Source organism: Cervus canadensis, chromosome 8, assembly GCF_019320065.1.
Source record: "Cervus canadensis isolate Bull #8, Minnesota chromosome 8, ASM1932006v1, whole genome shotgun sequence".
Lineage (NCBI taxonomy): Eukaryota > Metazoa > Chordata > Mammalia > Artiodactyla > Cervidae > Cervus > Cervus canadensis.
Genome location: NC_057393.1, coordinates 80,957,092 through 80,977,137, shown reverse-complemented (window position 1 = coordinate 80,977,137; position 20,046 = coordinate 80,957,092). Strand labels below are relative to the sequence as shown.

The 20,046-nt window shown below is 40.0% G+C and overlaps 1 protein-coding gene and 1 non-coding gene across 2 annotated transcripts in view; both read left to right on the top strand.

Moving 5' to 3' along the window:
• Positions 1 to 20,046, top strand: part of CHRM3 (cholinergic receptor muscarinic 3) — a 205,573-nt gene that overhangs the window by 73,728 nt on the left and 111,799 nt on the right. The window lies entirely within an intron of this gene.
• TRNAR-CCG lies at positions 7,938 to 8,010 on the top strand. Its single transcript has one exon. It is a non-coding gene; the product is annotated as a tRNA-Arg (tRNA).

Sequence of the window (20,046 nt, the reverse complement as noted above, 5' to 3'; positions counted from 1 at the left end):
CTCATCAGTTATGTTTTTTGAGGTTCAAGGTAATGATACATTTTGCTGGCCATCCTGAGGCTTGCTTTGCTCTGGGAGATCTTAAACTGAATAGAAGCGTGAATGTAATCTCTGCTAATTCTGAGAATTTGAGGAGGGGAAAAAAAAAAGTATTCCATTAGAATTCATTAGAATACAGATGCTAAGATGGTATGGAAAAGAGGGAATGGGGTCTTTGTGAAGTTGGGTGAGGAGACAGGATTGAAAGTCTGTGGATTCAGATATGAAGATGAGAAAGTAATGGGCATGCCAGAACCACATTGGGTGTGTGGGCAGGTACAGGAAGACCTTTAATTGTGTGTGTGTGTGTGTGTGTGTGTGTTCAGTCTTTTTAAAAAAATGCTTATTGAAGTATAGTTGATTTACCATGTTGTGTCAGTTTCAGGTATATAGCAAAGTGAATCAGTTTTACATACACATGTATCCACTCTTCTTAGCATCTTTCCCCATGCAGGTCATTGCAGAGTATTCAGTAGAGTTCCCTGTGCTATATGCGTGAGTGCATGCTCAGACATTCAGTCGAGTCCAACTCTTGGCGACTCCGTTGGCTATAACCCTCCAGTATCCTCTGTTCATGGAATTTTCTTGGTGAAAATACTGGAGTGAGTTACCATTTCTTCCTCTGGGAGATCTTCCCAAACCAGGGATCAAACTCGCCTCACTTATGTCTCCTGCATTGACAGGTGGGTTCTTTACCAATAGTGCCACCTGGGAAGCCTATGCTATAGAGTAGATTCTTATTATTGTAGTTATCTATTTTTTATGTAGTAGTGTGTAGTCTTTTAAATCCGACTCCACATACTGGTCTAAAGAAGAGGAAGAGGAAGGGTCCAGTGTAAAGAAGAAGCTCTTGGGTTTTCAAGATACAGAACAGGTTTTCTCACTTCCCCTTCCTTGCATCTAACTGTCACCGCTGTCCACAACGCTGGCTACTTTCCCACCTCTTTCTCTCTGAGCTCCTTGGCCACTGCATCATTAGGCTAGTAGAAAAAAAATCCTATTTTTTTCCTGTTCCCTTTTTTCTCCCTGATTTCCCCTACCAAGATCATGGAAGGAAAAAAAAAAAAACCTGCTATTTATATGTGTGTTTATGTATTACTGAGTACCTGCTATGAACTAGGCATTATACCAGACACAAGAAAAATAGTGATGAACAGCAGTTTCTGCCCACTGAGAGCTTTCATTCTGTTCAGCAAAAAGCTTCTGAGATGCAGAATTAATATTCAGACATCAGCCAAAAAAGCCTCACTGCCTTCAGTTCAGTTCAGTCGCTCAGTCGTGTCTGACTCTTTGCGACCCCATGGACTGCAGCACGCCAGGCCTCCTTGTGCATCATCAACTCCTGGAGTTTATTCAAACTCATGTCCATTGAGTCAGTGATGCCATCCAACCATCTCATCCTCTGTCATCCCCTTCTCCTGCCTCCTCCTGGTAAAACCTTCAAAAAGATAGAAATAAGAGTCACTTTCCTGCTCTCATGTAGATCCTAGTCAAAACAAACCTTGAGAAACTTTCACTAGCAACTTGTCTTTTAATATTCACAAGTGGGTGAGATCATTTTTTTATTTTTTACTCTTATTCAAATCTATAAATTAGATGACTTCCAAATGCATTGTTCTCCCCTTGTTTATAGCAATTTGTTAAAACCAAAATGTGCTTGTATGAAACTACAGGATGCTAGGACTTGAATGAATTTTAGAGATGGTGGAATTCATGGCTCACAGAGAATACCTAGTTCTTTCCAAGAACACTCACATCGTGGGCCACAGGGTGAAGTCTAAAATCTGAGTGTTGTGCCCTGGGCTTGAGGCTTGTTCATTAAACTGTAGCATTACTGGAGTCTTCAGTAAATTATGACATGCCTGAGTGACACAGCTATGATCGGCATTCTATAGCTAGACTTAGCCTGTGTTTGTGAATAGACAAGTCACAGATGCCATTAAACAGGAAATGACTATCCTTCATGATACAAGCATTAATAGGAAGGCAAGTCCTGAACTTGCTGGCTGTTCTTCTCAGCTAAAGAGAGTTTGACTTGGCTCACAATTATTTTTCAGGACACACTACACCTATGCTTTGGTCATTTCTCATCTTGTGTCTCATGCTTGGCTGTGTTTTAGAAATTTTAGAATATGAATTACTGAGCTTCCATAAAACAGTGCTTTCTTAAAAATTTTGCCTTGGAAATTTTTTTTTTTAATTTTGCCTTAAAATCAGTCTCCATTCTTAGAGATATTATAACATTGGTTTCTTAATTCACTAGGGATTACATCAGGATTGTTTCTTTCAGTGTGGTTTTATCTTCTGTTTCAAGAGATTAAGATTTTGTCCGCCTGTGGAAGAGGGGTTAATAAAATCATGATGATCTCACCATCTTTTGCTGGGATGGAGTCGTGGGGAGGGTTCTAATGAAACCAGTGGGCTTTCTTTTGATGAGAATCACCTCTCAGATTTTTCACCACGTTATCACAATTCCAAAAAAGAGTGAAGGGGAACTTACCCATATTAGGGACTTTTTCAAAACTGATGGTAAGCAATCAGATCCAAATCCGAAGCAAAATGATTCCAAGAGACATCCAAAATTTTACCTAACAGAAAAAGACATTCACATCGTGGGCCACAGGGTCAAGTCTAAAACCTGAGTGTTGTGCCCTGGGCAGAAAAGTTAAACATATCAGATTGGAAATCATGGAGTGAAAGCCCCTGTAAACACTCTTATCTTTTGAGCTTTTAAGCGTAAAAACATTTCCTCTACTAGCATTAAGCAAAGGAGCCTGAATGGTGGAACGGGCATATCCCCTTAGCTTTTTGAGGAATTTAGGGAGTTATTACCACCTTCCAGGTTAGGAGTGAGCAAATGTATAACTTACAAGAAATGAAATGTAATTTCTCCTCCAATTACCTGCTGTCAGTTGTTTAGGTCAGAACGTTTTTCTCTTCTGTGTAGCCAATATTTCTACATGGAAAATATAGAGATTACGGTAAAATAAATGATACTCCAGCTATTACCTCTAACATTTCTGACAGGAAACAATACAGAATGTACAGGATAATAAATGGTAGGCTAAGTATTTGCTGTAATGATGGTGTGTACATGGTTGAGGGAAAACCTTACAAGTGTAGCAAACACTTTAGCATGAACTTGAGTTTTGTCTCACCTACTTAGTAGCTTCTTCCTTTTTTATCATTTCCCCTTGGGCCGACCTGTCATTTGTATTAGATTGATTGTATGACCATCATATAACTCAAACAGATGTATCAGTAACATGCAAGGTTTCAGAATTTAGGGCCAAAGGAGTTGTAACCAAGAATATGTTGTATACAATCTGTATTTTGTCTTAATTACTGTCACTTGGGCACTTGATCCCTAATCTCTCTGTGTTTTTATTCTCCTACTAGTAAAATGTGGGAGTTGGACTCTACAAATCTGAAGGTTTCTTTCAGCTCTAGCTTGGTGGTTATAATTACCACCCTTTGAACAAGCAGTAGTGTTTCTATTTATTAATTTGCACACTTTTATAAGATATGAAGCCACTTCTAAGATGAATCAGTAATTGATAATAATTCATTGCTGTGTCTCCATTTCATTTTTCTCTTCCATTCTATATTTTTAAGATGTTTCTGTTCATATCAATGAAATTAAACAGAAGGATGGCCACTATGTTGACCAGATAACAGTACTTAATTTGTTGTCACATCTCAGTAAATAACTAATATTGGATAGTTTCCAGTGAAGCTTATATTATCTTTATCTGAGAACAGATTATTCATCTGTTCATTAACTCACATTTACAAACTAACTGTTGATGTTCCAAACCTTTACAGTATTAAACTGGTTATTCGTAAGAGTGTACAATCATCTTTAATAATTATTTTATACTTTTTATATGAAAAAAACAATTAATATCTTGCTGCAGCAACCATGTTTTTTTAAAACCCCAAATTAAGGAAATATTAGCTTCTCTGATGTTAACTTATCCACAGTTCTTTGATTTGATGGGCAGCATTTTGAAAATGAACTGACATAAAGAGGTAGAAAATAAGGAATATTTTTATTGATGATCTTTAAGAATAGTTTTATTCAAGTAAATGAGTTTAATGAATACTTTTATTGCGGAATCTTAAAAGTCATTTTTCCTGAGATCCTCCAAGAGAATATATGCCGTTGACTAAGTGACTTTAATTTTTTTCACCAGTGGAGTTTAATTGCATCAGGAGTGACTGGAATAAGCACTGGAGGTTTCAGCCCCTTGTGTTGTGAGTTCGCACATCGGTTCTTAGAGGGTGTGTTCTGATTAATCGTTTCTGAGGCTGATTTCATGCCTGCTGTCTGAGTTGGCTCTCATCCAGTCGTTGTTAATTGTCCAAGTACATGCTTATTGGAATCAGGCAGGAGAATAAAGACAAAGGCCTTTCTCTTAATTTCTTTGTTTATTTCCACCCTCTATAAAGTGCTTTAATAATGTATGATAATAATGGACTCCTTAAGTGGGTTTACTGTAACGTAGAAATGAGGAAAACATTGAAAAGGGTCCCAGTTTTTAACCAAAAGTTGATCCTTCTTGTGTTTTCGACAGCAGCAGTTTTTTTTATTTTTTTCAGATTTAGAAGAATTGCACTTTGAAAGAACTGAAAAGTTTGTTTATTTATCTGGCAGCACAGTAGATCTGACCAATTTGTCTTAGTCTGAGCTGAGTATAAATAAACTATTATTTCCACATGATAAGGTATAAGGGGAGTTTATGCTGGTATTTTTATGTTGACTGTGTTTGGTGACATTTGCATTCTGGCATGAGGAGCAGAAAAGAGACTTTTTTTATAGTCTTCTAGTTACGCATATTTTTTAAGTTCATCAGAGAAATGCAAATGCTGAAAATCCTAATGCTGTTGTAGTTTGTTTTAGGACATTTGTTAACTACTACTGTTAATAACGAATATGTATTAAGTATGCACCCAGATGGAACCTCATCTTTCTAGAAGAACATCTAAAGTTAAATATATATATATATAAGTTTTGATGTTTTTCCTCTTTCCTCTGTACTCTATCTTTTCTATTAGAATTGAAGAAATAAAACTAGAATAAGATGAAGTAGAGGAAAGCAAAAAGCAATCACGGGGGGAAAAAAGTGCGAGGGAATGGAAAACAGTGATTTTACCTGTATGTCACAGAGGGGAGAAAGTCGTGACACATTTTTCAGAGATAGGGGTCTCACAATGAACAAACATCCCAAGAAGGGCTTTCAGTGTAAGTTTCCAGTTATTCCATAAATAATGAACATGGACTGGAAATCAGTTGTGTGGACTTCGTGTACATTTTGGTGCACTTAGCTATTTGCTTTAGGCTCTTTTGTCCACTGGCAGGGGTCCACGGTCAGATTACTTAGCTGATCCACCTCTTAAAGGCTTTCTGTCCGTTGCTGCATTGATGAAAGGCATGTTCCCATTTTTCTTTCTTAGCATCCATCACTTCATACTGCAGTCTATTTCATTCACTGTTGTTTGTAAACCAAGTAAATGAATTCTTCAACTGCATAAGTGTTTCCTCTCACATTACACTAATAGTTATTGTAATGAAAGTAAGACAAAGAGGCCTGAATTTTACCTAAATAATTTGGTTTAAAAATATGAAAATGGTTAGGCCTGTTGGAAGGAATACCTCAATTATGTGATAGGAACCTCTTTATATAGTAGATGGCTGTCTTCAGTGTGTAGTGTGCAAAACAACAGTAGCAGCTTGTATGATATGCCTCATTTCTTCCCCTGTGGGATCCATTTCCTTTGGCTACACAGTGTTTTAAAAGTTCTATGTTCAGTGCACTAGTCGACTAAGAGAGGGGCAACTAGGGCACATATAACAAATTGCTGCCTTGACTCTATGCCTGATGCGCACACTTTAAAATTAAAAGGTCCAGACCCAAATTCCATATTCCCATAGCCCCAAACCTGCTCCTTCTGTCTTTTGACACCTCTTTTTTTCCCGTTTGCTCAGGTCTAAAACTTTGGGGTTATCTTACTTTTTCCTTTCTCTCCTATTGCTGTTGGTTCTCTCTTAAAAAAAAAAAACAAAAACAAAAAACCCAGCCAATTCTACCAGCCCCACACCTAATTCCCAGTCCAGTTCACCGTCAGCTCTCGTTTGAGTCATTTTAATCATCTTCTCCCTGCACTCCCTGCTTCCATCTTTGAATACGCAGGTTTTTCCATATTCTCAATGTGGCAGCCAGCACAGTTCTTACACTTACATCCATTACATTCTCAACATCCTTAATGAAAGCTCTACATCCGCCTCTTCTCTCATCCAGAATAAAATCTAAACTCTTTGCTGGCCACTGAGCACCAGGTGAGGGGCCCCTGATGCTTCTCCAATGTCACCTCCCACAACCTTCCTCTCCCCTCCCTGCCTGGCCCACACTGGCTTCATCTCTGTGTTCCCACACAGTACACATGCTCTTTGGGGGGGCCGCCTGATATTACTGTTCCTAAGTTGTCGTCATGCCTTGCTGTCTCTTCCCTTGGACCTCTGTCCACTATCAGGCTCTCAGAGAGGCCCCCTTGGGCAACCCCTAAATAAGTAGCTTTTCTCTACAAACAGGTCATTTTCTTCCTCATGACTTTTATTTATTTTCTTTCATGGTGCTTATTAACACCACAAATAGATATATAAAATAGATATATATTTTATTGGCCAGGTCCCCGTCCTGTTGTGGAATAGAAGCTTCCTGATGGCAAACCCTGTTTGTCAACTCCTGTTCCTAGCACATAGAACAGGGCCTCTCACACAGCAGAGAGTCCATAAATAATTGTTAAATGAATGAGTAATGCAAGGCAGAAATCTTACTCTGTACAGTGTCAAATGTTTCTCAATGCTGAACCTTCTTGGGGAGAAAAGTAGCTCTGTAAAATACCAAAGAACAGGAACCTCCTTGGTGGTCCAGTGGTTAGAAATTCACACTTCCGCCATAGGGGACATGAGTTCAATCCCTGATTGGGGAACTAAGATCCCACATGCCATGCAGCATGGCCAAAAATAAATAAATACATTAAAAATTTAATAAAAATAAAAAACTACCAAAGAGCAAAGACTACTTTGCAAATCCTAACTGGCACATATCAGTAGGAAGAGGGGGATTGTTACAGGCTTAGAAGTCGTTGAAGCCTTCACCGTCCAAATGAGACCAGGGTTCAGGCCAGGATAAAAGGCAGATGCAAGAATTAGATGCAAGTCAATGGAGAGATTGTCGATTATCTGCAAACATCAGGGAGACAGCGGGAGATTTATTACTGGATTCTGAGGAATAGAAACCACAGATGCTTATGTCTATATCCTGGAGGTATTTTCAGTGGAGCCTCATTTGAAGCTATGGGAGTAGATGAGTATATAAAATGGAGAGTGTAGCTAAAGAAGGCAGAGACTGGACCTCAGAAAGTGGCTGTGTTTAACAGACAGGGTGAGGGGTTAAATCATGAAAGGCAAAATAGAAGAGAAGGCCAGATATGTTGAAAAGAAGCCAAATAATGAAGTGTCAAAGGAAGAGAAGACATTAAAAGACAAAACCATTTCAAATAATGAAGAAAAGTCTAGTAGAAGCAGAACTCTTGGAAGGCCATTGGACTTAAAGCTTAAAAGGTCATGGGTAGACTTTGTGCGCCATTTAAGTAATGGAAAGGGATGCAGGCTGGATGGGATGGGCTTCAGAGTGAGCATGTGGGACAGCTGGGTGGCTGGTACTGATAACAGGCTCAGGAATTTAGGCAGGAAAAGGACCGAGATATAAACATGATTAGGAAGTGAGGGAACTATTCTTAGGAGGCGCAGGAGAGAAAGCCACCTTTCTTTGCCTGTTCCCAGGTCAGAGGAGCCTCCTCACAGAATCCCTCAGCCCTTGGGATTAACCAGTTCCCTGGTGGTCCAGTGGTTAAGATACTGTACTCCGAATGCAGGGGACCCAGCTTCAATCCCTGATCAGGGAACTAAGATCCCACATGCCATATGGCCCCAAAAAAGAAAAAGAATATCTTAGTCCATCATCTTAGATAACCCACCAGTTCTGTTGTTATCTGGCCATACTATAGAAGATGCTCCACCAGCTTTGTCCCTTTTAGTGACACAGGCCCCCTTGTAGGTATCTGCAGAAACAGTCCAACTGGACTTACATTGACTTTTTGCCTTTTCTGCTTGACCATCTTTCCTAACATGACACATCCTATTGTATTAAGGTGAAAATACTGCTCAGCATGGCACTGTCCTAGAGAGAAAATAAGAGCTCTATAAAGTACAGAACAGCATTCATTGCCTGGCAGCTTCCAACGAACCCATGAATTATTAGCGACAGAGTCAAATGAGCACATGTCAAAGATGAAACTGCATACAGGTGTCTGGAGAGCACACACAACTCGTTACATGCTCTAAGAGTTGCCATAAAAAAACTGCTTATTGCTGGTCTTCTGAAAATGGATTTTAATTTCTTGTTCACACCAGGTCTTTTATTTTTTGTTCAACACTAGTGATATGTATAGGGATGTAAGCGTAATATATTAGAACACTGAGCAGTTGTTAATTGGGCTGGAGATAGGTAGTGAAGTAGAGAAGAGAATAGATAGAAAGACAATTAAGGCATTTTTTTCAAGATTTCCAGGTAAAGAGCACCCGTCTCCTATATTTTTCACTTCTCTTTAAAGTGGATGATCTCTAAAGAATAGCTAAGTAAATTTCTAATGGAGCAGCTGGCAGGTTCCTGTAGGACCAGCTCACTGCTCGCTCCGGCCTGGTTTCCAGTGAGAAAACCCTCAGGAGAGGGAGGACATATCACTGTCATCTCCGCGTTCCTCACACCATTTAGCACAATGTCAGGCTCGCATTAGATGTTCAATGACTGTTTGCTGATTTCTCCATCTTACTTAATCACAGTAGGTTAGAGCCCGCAGTTCCTTGGAGATGATCAAGTTCAATGCTTCTCAGCTTTAACAGGCATACTGATCACCCAAGGATCTTTCTAACATGCAGCTCAGCTCCTGTGGGTCCGCGGTGAGGCCTGATTCTTCATTTCCCAGCAGCTCCTAGGGATGCGGCTACCACACTTTGCATAGCAGGGATCCATGGAGTGCATTTCCCACGGGGCCACCCACTCCTGTGGGTGGGCTGAGGGGACCCAGAGCCACAAGATGATCGAAGTTCTTCTTCCCGAAGTGTCAAAGGTGGTTGAAGAGAAATTGAACCATGACATTTTAAAAAAAAATTTCAATAAAGATTTAATATGAAGCAGAATGCAAAATGTGATTAAGAAAATTTGTAAGAAAAAAAATATAAGCTGTTACAAAAATGTAAGACAAATGGAAGGGACTTTTTTTCACTTGAGAATTCCCTCTTCAGTTTACACTGCCAGCCGGCCTCCAGGGGATGCACCAGATGCTCTTAGGGGCACCTTAGTGGGAAAGCTTGAGAAGCACTAATATAATACTAATGAAGAAATAGGCCCCCAAGGAGGTTCACGTAGCTGGTTTGTTTAATAATAATAAATTTTATTTATTTTTAACTGAAGTATAGCTGATTTACAATGTTGTGTTAATTCTCATTGTATAGCAAAGCCATTCAGTTATACGTGCATGGTGGTGGGGGTTTTGTGGCTAAGTCATGTCTGACTGCTGCGACCCATGGACTGTAGCCTGCCTGCTTCCTCCATCCATGGGATTTTCCAGGCAAGAATACCAGAGTGGGTTGCCATTTCCTTCTACAAGGGATCTTCCCAACCCAGGGATCAAACACCAGTCTCCTGTACTGCAGGCAGATTCTTTACCAACTAAGCCACCGGGGAAGTGGCTTTTTAACTGAAGTATAGTTGATTTACACTGCTGTGTTAATTCTTACTATGTGGCTAATTAATTCAGTTATACATATGTAAATGTATGTGTGTGTGTATGTACATATGGTTTATATTCTTTTCGATTATGATTTATCACAGGATATTGAACATAGTTCCCTGGGCTATACAGTAACACCTACATAGTATAATAATAACTAACTTTTACTGGACTCTTACTACATATGAGCCATGCATTGTGTAGAAAACATATTGTATCACATTTAATATCAGGCTAGTTTTCTCAAGTCACTGTTGTTCCTATTTGTATCTGGGGAAACTGAGGCTTCAAGAAGCTGGATAGTTTGCCCCAGAACTTACCTCAAAGTCCCTGTTGTCAAGGATGGTGTTTCAGAGCCTCCTGAATTACATTGAGCTGGGGCTAGAACCGGATTGTTTCACTTCTGTCCAGGATGCCACAGAGAGGCTGGGATAAAGCAGACAGATGCACTTGGCATTGCTTAGATTTTCTAAAGAGTGCCTTTGACAATTATGGAATGGTGTCTAGTAAGAATCAGGATACTTATCCCTTCCTGTTTCTTTCATGATAACAGTAAGCAGATTACCTAGGTTTTCTGCTCAGTAACTGAGCCCTGGTTCTAGGCTCAGAGAAATCAGTACTTTCTCACTAATGTGTGCTTTTCCTGCCAAGCAGCCTTCAGTGTTAAAGGAAAAGAGTGTCTATAATGAGCTTTTATAAATTGCATTACTAGGTGACAGTTAATTGGTTTCATTCCTTATACAAATGGGATTAAAAGAGTAGTGCCCAGAGTACTAGAAAGAGTGGCTGCTCCACTTCTGTGCATTTCAACTCAGCATTCTGGAAGCTATCCAGATTCATCATCTAGATTTTTCCATGCTTGGCATACTGCACCTTCCTTGTCTGGGGTAACAAGTACGCACTGAGCTCGTCCTGGCTCTCCCAGTGGTCATGTATGAATGCGAGAGTTGGACTGTAAAGAAGGCTGAACACTGAAGAATTGATGGCCTTTGAGCTGTGGTGTTGGAAAAGACTCTTGAGAGTCCCTTGGACTAGAAGGAGATCAAACCAGTCAATCCTAAAGGAAATCAATCCTGAATATTCATTGGAAGGACTGATGCTGAAGCTGAAACTCCAGTACTTAGGCCACCTGATGTGAAGAGCTGACTCATTAGAAAAGACCCTGATGCTCGGAAAAATTGAGGGCAAGAGGAGAAGGGGATGACAGAGGGTGAGATGGTTGGATGGCATCACTGACTCAATGGACATGAGTTTGAGCAAGCTCCAGGAAATGGTGAAGAACAGGGAAGCCTGGCGTGCTGCAGTCCGTGGGGTCACAAAGAGTCAGACACGACTAAACGACTGAATAACAGCAACATCCTGGGATGAGGATAGATGCACCTGCTGCCCCCGATCTACCTGGTGACCAGGGGCAGGTGCAGTGGAAACCTCAGCCCCAGTGTCAGGTCTGATTTTCTTGTGTGTTATGGTTCTCTCGTCCTATAAAAATAGACCAGATTTTTTCCTCTTCCTTCTAATCCTTGGTATTTCCAAAAGTGATAAACTCCAGGTCATTTCTGTGAAGTGAGATATTTTGTAGAGGTCTAGGTTTGGATGAAGGCAAGCCACCTTGAAGTTAGACAGTCTGACATTACTGAGATCATCTGTAGCTCCCAGGGTAAGTGGAAACCATGAAGTTTTGTTTCTCTCTCATTAAACTAATAACCATTAAGTGTATGTTAAAGGAAAAATATGAATCTAAACCGCACAATATCATCATTTTGAAACTTATTTCATACTGATGGCTGAGAATATGTAAAAATTTAACAAAGCTCATTAAGCAAGAAATACAACAGGAGCTGAGACACCGCATGGCAAAGCAGTTCGGAACACTTCCACAGGAACTTCTGTTTAAAACTCCACGCTTCCACTTCAGGGGGCTTGGGTTCAATCCCTGGTGGGGGAATTAAGAGCCCACATGTCACACAGTGTGGCAAATAAGTAAGCTGTATATAAGAGTTAAAAACCAAAACAGATTTTAAAAAACCAAAACACTTCCATGCCTGTGAATTACATGCTAACCACCCCGTCCAACTTATTGGTGTCATCTGTTTATTAGCAGCCATAAGCAGTGTATAGACTTTCTGAGAGTACAAAGCTGAGGGTCCTAGAACTCACTCTACATGTGAACAGCATGGGTAGTCAGCTCTAAATTTTAATTTGACGTTTAATTGAGAGGCACAGGGAAGCTGCCCCGTAGGAAATTATGTCCTCTAATGAAGCTTAAAATCCACCCTATGTAAACTGTGATTCCTGCTAAATCAGACCCTGCTCTTCCCATTGTCTTCATAATGCAAATATCCCTGAGAAAAAATAATACATTAAGTTCCGCAGATCACACCATGGAAACATTTTCAGGCTCTTCCTTCCTAGTATAACAGGGTGGAAAGCTATATTTTCCTAATGTACAGGGACATAAGGTCTTAATACCTTCTTTCCAGGAAGTATCCTTTCTGCTTGAGCCATTTTGATATAATCTCCTGTTACAGTGGGCTTCCTGGGTGGCTCAGTCATAAAGAATCCGCCTGCAAATGCAGGTAGTCATAGGAGACATCCCTGGGTTGGGAAGATCACCTGGAGGAGGAAATGACACACTCCAGTATTCTTGCCTGGAAAATCCCATGGACAGAGGAGCTTGGTGGGCCACAGTCCACAGACACAGCTGAGCACACACACATGCATGTTATTGAAACACGAAGCCTAACACATGGCAGCAAATCAGAAAACACTTTTTTAAAAGCACATCCTGCCGCTGAACTTAGGTACATATTTGCTTTATCACTTATTAACTTGGATATATAGTGGGGGAAATAGAAAGAATAAAGTACTTAAAGAATACAGGGTAACCATCTTCCTCATCACACTCTTTTCAAAAACATGAGTCAGTTTACCAGATCCTTTTTAAAAGACATACATTACATTTACCAGAGAGTGTGTTGTATCACCACATTACGTTAGAGTCCTGGGAAACATTTTCCTTTTTTATCAGCTGGAGCTGATACAAAGAGTTTTGAATTTCAAGAGGTGACCAAATCTTCTACTCATCCTCACTGTGATCATTTCACTGTCAAATTTAAGTATAGACAAAATTCTTAAAGATCAACTTTTTTTCTTAGTATGAATTTTCTAGTCTTAGCCACTAAGATAAAATCTGAAAGTGGTAAAGAACCCATCTGCAATGCAGGAGACTCAAGAGACATGGGTTTGATCCCTGGATCAGGAAGATCCCCTGGAGAAGGAAATGGCAACCCACTCCAGTATTCTTGCTTGGAAAATTCCATGGACAGAGGAGCCTGGAAGACAACAGTCCATGGGGTCTCAAAGAGCTGGATGTGACTGAATGACTAAGCACCACACATGGTTAACAAGTTAAATGATGCAAGGCAGCCTAAGGGTATATACCACACATCCCAAGCAGAGTGGACCGATCATCAGGTGATGCAGAGAAGCAAGGCACCATCTCTCCCTTTCAGAAATGTCTATTGGAGCTCTCAGTCACTACCTTTAAATGCCATCAAAGTGGCATTTGTCTGAATTTAACTCTGCTGTGGTAGACCTGGGTACAGCACCAGACAGACTGGTATCTTGCCATTCTACGACTTGCCAAATTTGCCAACCAAACCAATGTATTTTTTAAACTATGATGATTAGAGGATTTATAGTCTCCAAGAGCAGTAGGAATTATGCTAATGGGAGAAAGGCAACCTTCCCCTGCTCAGGGAACATTTGTCTCTCCTGGGTGATGACAGCTTTATGATTTTACTGTGAAAATCCATGGAAGGTGCTTTTACAAAATCAACTGTCTTTTGAGATATTTCCAAGGGCAATGGCACAGGAAAGGGAAACCATATTTTAAAGCAGAAGCTGAATAAAACTTGGGAGTGAAAAATGAGATGTCGTTACTATGAGGGGAAATTGACATTTTTTCACTTGATTCTTCCCATTGCATCCTCACATATCATCCATTGCATTTCTTTATTCAGAATGCACCACACTGTGGAAACCGTTCTTCCTGTGGCAAAGACTTGTGCATTTGCTGTTTGACATTCTCTGGGAAAGTCTCAAAGTTCCGGGCCTTTGAGCTGCATTCTTCCTGCTTGGCTTAGGTGGAGAGCCACTCCACCTCTTCTCACTGCTGGAAGTCTTATCCTCATTTCGATCAGAACTGCCTTTTGTTTTGAAGGGAGTTTGTTTTGCAGTCAGGTTTCTAAGGGAAACAAGCTGATGGGGATCCTGACCTCCACAGCATCTTTCTCATACATCATGTGGCCCACAGGGCTTGACCAAGTTCATCCTCAAATCCTGTGACTCAGTGTGAGTGAAATACAGTCCCTTCCTCCTAACCGGGGCTGACGAAGCAGCAGAAGATGGAGCTGTATCATTCTTCAAAATCTTCCTTCGCTTCTCACCTTGATCCTTTTCCTTTCTGTGTCCATTTACTCCCATATTTTTTTCCTCTTGGTGTCTCTCTGGCTGTGATTTGTGCAAACTCTTTTTCTTCCCTCTAAAAATTTTCTTCTTTATCATTTCCTTGTATTAATATACCTACTCTTCATTTCTTCTCATTCTTCTCAGAGATCATTAACTCATTTCCATCTCCTATTCTTCCACTATCCTAAAGTCATCCTTTTCTCATTTCCTTCCCTTTTATATTATGTCCCTTCTAGACCTAAAGTAGGGGCTTCCCAGGTGACACAATGGTAAAAAACCCACCTGCCAGTGCAGGAGACACAGGACACGTGAGTTCGATCCCTGTGTCGGGAAGATCCCCTGGAGTAGGAAATAGCAACCTTCTCCAGTGTTCTTGCCTCGGAAGTCCCATGGACAGAGTTGCCTGGAGGGCTCCAGTCCATGGAGTCAAGCGAGCATACACACACACAGACTTAAAGTAAGTCATAATGCTGAGAGTAATAAGTATAGCATGTTGAAGCTGCTATATTTCAGGACACACTGGGCTACATACTTCACGTTTGGCATCTCAGTTAATCCCTGCAAATGAGAGGGTGGTATCATGCTCTTTTAACTGATGAAAATCAATGAGGTTCATACAATGATTAGCTGACAGAGTTGCTAGTCCAGCGCCATTTATCTGAGTCACCAAAAAAAAAAAAAAAAAAAAAAGCCATGGCTTGCTTATGAGCTATAACTCATAGGCTTCCGATGAACTGGAACAAATTTTATGCCATTTCTTTCAGGGTATTCACTGACCTGTATCCAGTGATACTGATAAATTCCTTTTACTGTAAACCTATCAATAATTATATATTAAGTATTTAAGAAATCATAAATTTGGGTATCATAGGTAGACATAGTGGAGGATCAGGCAGAGTAAGAGGAGGGAAAGGGACAACAGAAGCAGCTGAAAAGAGAAAAACAGAGCTGGCTTGTCTGTGCTTTTAAAACCTTCACTCCAGCTAAGCTCTCCAGGAATCCAGAGCATGCTGGAACGTGAGATGAGGCATCAGAGCCTTAAATTGGGTGGACAAGGAATGGATGAGTTCATCTTGGTCTCACTCACCCCCTTCCCATAAAATTGAAGGCTGTTTCTTCCTGCCAAGGAGAAAACTACAAATATATTTTGCAACTGTAAAGTTGGTTTACCTAAGTATAAAAATTCACACTCTTAGTTTTCAATCTAAATATACAGCATGCACATGTGATTCAAAATCATATTTCACTGACCTAACCAGTATGGAAAGGGTACCTTTCTGGGCTCTCTTCCCCTCAGCTATAATATCACCCAGCAAAACACCAAATCCATCATAAAATCATGAAATAGGTAAAAGAAAGAGAGGAAGGAAGGGGATTAGGAGCAGGATAAGCATTAATGGAAAAAACTCCTGGGTTTGATTCTAGCCCCATTGGTCCTATCTCTTTATACATATACTTAGATCTTAGTTACATGTTTTGAATAATGGGAATACTAGTGCCATGTAGCCTGTCATATGATTGTAAGAGCTAAATGAACTGGGGTACTTTAAAATGCTTTGTGAAATGTAAAACACTCTGCAAGGAAGGAAGTGATTAGCATTCCCAGGTGGTGCTGGTGGTGGAGAAGCCACCTGCAATTCAGGAGACATGGGTTCGATCCCTGAGTTGGGAAGATCCCCTGGAGTAGGAAATGGCAACCGATTCCAGTATTCTTGCCTAGAAAATCCCATGGACAGAGGAGCCTGACAGACTGCAGTCCATGAGGTCACAAAGAGTCAGACACAGCTGAGAGTGCATGCACACACACACGCACGCACACACACAACGCACACACTAACTTCAAAGTATCTGATTTCCCTTGCTGATGAATTCTAAATAACTTTCCTTCTACTGTTTCTTTCCAGCATCTTAATAATTGGTACTTCGGTGCTACATTTTTTAAAAAACAGAATCTCTCCTGAATTTGTTTTGTATTTTGAAAGCTTTTAATTTCTTGGGCCAAGATGTCAAGGAACCCAGCCTGCCCTGGACACCTTTGGCTCCACATAAAGCCTTTACCCACTTCTGTCTGCAGGTTCCGGATACAGGTTCTGAGATAGAATGAGCCCTCCACTGCCAGCCTCCAATTCAATGGCAGCTTTTGCCCAGCTTCAAGCTACCATCTCATGAAGAAACCTGAAAGAAAATCTCAGAACTCCTGCTCCTCCACTGTCCTGCCTGCTTGCTTACCATTGTCGTGGCCTCATTCACTTAAAAAAACCAACAACACTTGTTCCAGGTGTTAAGCAGAGCCCTGCCATTTGAAATGGAGTTATACCCCATGTGCACATATGTGGGCCTCTAAAAATTATAATTGTTGAGTTCATCAGGAACAGATGGGCCTGCTTAGCAAGAAAATAGGATTGACTGCGGGAATTAAGCTGAGAGCAGTAAGGGCATGAGTGGGCCAGATGCGGTAGGCCTACAGAGTAGGGACATACAGCGCTGCAGGTCACGTAACCTCACGTGAGCTCACAGCCCATCGGGCCAGCCTCCCTCTGAGAAATGGGCCATTACTGTGTTCCTATGTGTCATAGAAAACTAATACATGCCTGCGTGCTCTTTCTCCTTCTAAAAAACTAGACAAATTATAGCTTTCTTCTCCTGGTTCAGAATGGGTAGCGGATTTTTGGTTGGTTTGTCTGTTTTAACGTGAAGCATAGTTGATTTACAATTTTATGTTAGTTTCAGATGTACAGCATAGCGATTCAGTATTTTTTTAGCTTATATTCCGTTTGAAATTACTTTAAAGTGTTGGCTAGATTCCCTGTGCTATACAACATGTGCTTGTAGCTTATGTGTTTCATGCATAGTAGTTTGTACCTATTAATCTTCAACCCCTATCTTGTCCTTCCCCATCCCTTCTCCCCACTGATAACCACTAGTTTTTTCTCTGTACCTGTATATCTATACCTATTTTGTATAGTAATATAGGCAGTTTTGGCTCAGAAAGTTAAACGCTGAAAGAAAAGCTAGAAATATAAGACTGCTAGAAATATTAGATGTACTAATATCCATTTTCTTTCAAGATATAAAGGTAATAGTTCACAGAAGAACCAAAAAGAAGCATGTATTCTGTCACCCTCTGTAGGCTGCTCCCTGATCAGCGAATATTTCTTTTTTTTTTTTTTATTTATCTTTATTAGTTGGAGGCTAATTACTTTACAATATTGTAGTGGTTTTGGTCATACATTGACATGAATCAGCCATGGATTTACATGTATTCCCCATCCCGATCCCCCCTCCCACCTCCCTCTCTACCCAATCCCTCTGGGTCTTCCCAGTTCAAATGGCTCTGACTCCACTTGACTTTTGAAGGTGATGATAATGAAAATTTGAGTTCATGCACTTTCTTTGAGGTATTAGATGATTGCATCGAGCAAAGTACCAGGATTTGACCAATATATCCTTCTGCAGGTTTGAGTTGTTAACACAATGAGAATACAAGAAAAGAAGCAAAAGTCTTAGTTGAGTAGAAGATCATGTGGCATTTTTAATCTTAAAAATCAGTTCCATTTTACTTGTTCAGAAAAGAAAAGTAGCTCAAACTCTCTAATACATCATTGTAAATAATTATTCTTCTGGCCTTTTTATTAGTAGGTTTTAGTTTATAGTTTTATGGCAAGAGTAACATTTATAGGTTGGCACAACCTTAAAAAAATCACCTTGTTTAAAATTGTCCTACCATTTAAATATCATCATTTTGGCAGTGAACACCTTCTAAACTTATCATTCTCAATTGTGGGCATTAAGCCCATAAATAGGAATGCTAGAGGGGGAGAAAAGGGAGTTACTTCCAGGAGAAGAGAAGCCTTGGAGACGTGAATGGAAAATGTTGCCTCTGTTTAGCATGAATGAGCCTGGGATTTAAATAACATTCTTCAGGCCAGATAAATAGTTTTTCTTTGGCTTAGTAATCATGCATTGCATTCAAATATTTAAGTGAGACATTTTCTGGCTTTCCTCACTTTGTCTTTGATCTTTACGTACCCTGTTGTATTTTAACTCATCAGCTTCACCAAATAAAAAATCTAATTTATTTCTTTTAGTGCATATCACAGAGGCAGATTTGCTGTAAGGGGCTGGAAATACACATAATTGAGGTTTTTTACTTTACACATGCATGTTCCTCAATGTTGAAATACACCAGAATAATAAAGTAGTTGATGCTTAGTGGCTGCATCATGAGAGATTATGATGATCTCATTTATTCTTTTCTTTCCTCTAGTTTCAAGCTGTTTTATGGCTGTGCATTACCATGCATATGACTATAAATGACTATTTAAAAGTGAAGACATTTAAAGAGAATTATTCCAAAATTTATTTGAATTCTTTGTCAGTAAACTTCCACATTTTGCCATTGTGAGACAATGATTATTTAGCGGATTAGGGGCTTTGTTTGGTTTTGTCTTATTTTTAAATTTTTATTGGAGTGTAGTTGATTTACAATGTTGTGTTAGTTTCATTGGGCTTCTCTGGTGGCTTATGGTAGAGAATCTGCCAACTATGCAGGAAACCTGGGTTGATCCCTGGGTCAGGATGTGTACAGCAAAGTGAATCAGTTATACATACACATATATATATGTGTATGTATAACTATATACTCTTTTTTAAGACTCTTCTGCCATATAGGCTATTACAGAATACTGAGTAGAGTCCCCTGTGCTATTTGGAGGTCCTGATTAGTTCCTGTTTTATACATAGTAATGTGAAATTGAAAGTCGCTCAGTCACGTCTGACTCTTCATAACACCATGGACTGTATAGTCCATGGAATTCTCCAGGCCAGAATACTGGAGTAGGTAGCCATTCCCTTCTCCAGGGGATCTTCCCAACCAAGGGATCAAACCCCGGTTTCCTGCATTGCAGGTGGATTCTTCCCCAGCTGAGCCACCAGGGAAGCTATGTAGTAATATGTATATGTCAATCTCAGTCTCCCAATTTATCCCTCCTTCCCATCATTACCCCCTGGCAACCATACGTTTGTTTTCTACATCTGTAACTCTTTTTCTGTTTCTGTAGATACATTCATTTGTACCCTTTTTTAGATTCCACATATAAGTGATATTGTATGATATTCGTTTTTCTCAAGACATTGGTTTTTTTTAATGCATATCTGAATAGTCCCAATGTCCAGTTGCAACTAGGCTCTTCTGAAGTATTTACTCCATGGGAGTTCAATAAAGACAGCCTTCCAGAAAGCTCTCATGCATGCATATATCCATGACAAGTCATAGCTGAAAATCAGATAAGCAGAAAGGAATTGCAAGTCTATTTTGTGTCTCTCCCCTTGTGCAACCTTCAGGCAAGGTAAATCAGTATAGCCCTCATCACTCAATAAAATGCTAAGCTGTTTTATGGGCAGGATTAATCTGCAACAGAGAAGATGGGAATTCTTGTTGGCCATTCAAACAAAGAGAGACAAATAAGAATTTGCCCTAGAATTATGCTATGGATAAGGAGATAACCTCCTGCTGCCTTAATTACATGTTGTGTGAACTATTTTCACTTTTTATACAGGTGATCTTTTCAAGGTCTAAGGATATATCAAACCTAGAGGAATAAAGAAGTCTCTTATTTGTCACCTGAAAAGTACATAGTGATAATCTTTGCTGTGTCTATAGGGCTGATTAATCAAGTG